This window comes from Vombatus ursinus, unplaced genomic scaffold, assembly GCF_900497805.2.
Source record: "Vombatus ursinus unplaced genomic scaffold, bare-nosed wombat genome assembly UNPS02014798.1, whole genome shotgun sequence".
NCBI classification, from domain to species: Eukaryota; Metazoa; Chordata; class Mammalia; order Diprotodontia; family Vombatidae; genus Vombatus; species Vombatus ursinus.
Genome location: NW_020954576.1, coordinates 46,755,554 through 46,757,521, shown reverse-complemented (window position 1 = coordinate 46,757,521; position 1,968 = coordinate 46,755,554).

Here is a 1,968-nt window from a genome sequence, read left to right as displayed (position 1 = left end):
TGTCATGTAGGAGCTCTTGGCTCATGCCCTGAGACTTGTGTAATGTAGCTTTCTCAGTGGGGAATGTGGTGGTTGTACCCCAGATGGCAAGGGGCATTGCCAACACAGGTAAAAATGATTGATTCCTGTCCTGGAAAGGGCAATTTCTCATGACTGGTCTGCCTGTACTGCTCAACAACCACTTGGATTTGGGGTCAACAGACACGGATTAAAACCTTGCTACTGTGTGACCCTCCTTTGTGCCTCGGCTTCCTCATCTGTAAAATGAGAAGGTTAGACTAGAAGAGTTCTAAAGTCTCCTCTAGCTCTTAGTCCCAAGATCCTTTTCCTTAGGGTCCATTATTTTCAGAGCTTTATGGGCCATGAAGAGATGAATTGTTGGACTAGATGGCCTCTAAATTTCTTTTGAGATCTAGGTCTTATGGTTATGGGATTTTATGATACTATGGGGCTATGTAGAGAAAAGGCGAGGGAAGAGTGAAAAGAATGCTATCAACTGGAAGTAGTCAGTTCATTCCATGGACTGAGACTTATTGTGAGTAGAAGCTTCAACCTGCCACTGTCCTTGCCTTGGACCTAAAGGCTGGCCTCTGCCCTCTGAGATCCTCTAGTCTGATGGAGCAAAAATAGTGGGGAGCTCTCAGTCTGATAAAGGAGATGCACAGACCTGTAGAGTACATAGGAAACAGGTATATGGCCCCTAAAAAGGACCAAATGATCATGTGACATATAGGTACACTCATAGATACTCATAGACACATAGGTACACGTATATGTATATGTGCGTGTGTGCATAGAGTGTGTAAGTGGAATTTCACTCAAGACTGGGGCATTTGCAGGTTGTTGCATTTGCAGAGAGGGTCATGACTTCTAATATGACTCTTAATTAGAGCTGGTCAAACAATTCTGCATACTTGTATGAGGGGCAGAGTTGATGCTAGTGTTTTTAGAGAGAAACTGTGGTCCCAGATGTTTTTCGGGAGAGGATACACTAGGAGGAGAGACAGAAACACTTTGAAAGCTATAAATATGTGAAGGAAACTGGCTTCTTAGCATGCTCCTGATTTCCGCCTTGCTTCTTTAGATACTTGGGAGACTTTCCCCTTGAGTGAGATTGGGGCCTCTCTCTTTCTGTCTGTCTCTCTGTCTCTCTCTGTCTCTCTCTCGGTTAAGCTGAGATCTTATCTCACTTCCATCTAGAGATCTCATTCATTGTCATGTACTTTCTGGTGTATTGTAATCTGACTTTTATGATTTCTCTTTGAATTTTGTTTGGGTAAATGGGTTTATTCATTATTTGTTATTGGTCATGATCTTTTGTATAACTCAACAATTATAAGCTAAAGGTGAATGACTAGTGAAGAGCCTTTGTTCCACTGGCACTGTTTAAGAGTAACTTAGAGATATCATTCTAGTCTGGCACCCCTTACCAAGATTAGAAAAAAAAATATCCATCCTCGAAGTGTTCTCTTGGAGGAAATCTACTTGCCTCTTTACCCAGCTAGCATGCCAGTGGTAGTACAGTATGCCCTGACCTGGGCTCTCCTACTCTTGTCAGAGGTAGGCCTGACCTCAGAGATACTTCAAACCACCTGTGAGCCACATTTAAGTAACCCCATGTGGAAGTACATATATTACATGAGCACACACACAGATATATGTGTTGCAGTCATTAACTCAGAGTAGATATTCTCCTGCATTTTTTGAAGGAATTTCCACATCTGGGATTTTCCATATCAATGAAATCACTGGCCTACTCCCCTTAAATGGGTTTATCCATTTGTGTGTGTGTGTGTGTGTGTGTGTGTGTGTGTGTGTATACAATCCTCCTCCACTCCAGCTTTCCTCAGGTACTTCATTGTGATGTAGAAATGTTTGCCCTTCCTTAGAGGCTAAGAAATGCAAAATGAAGTTCTAGAAGGTCCTACTAAGCTGGAAATGCTTTAGGGATGGATGGCTCCAGCAACT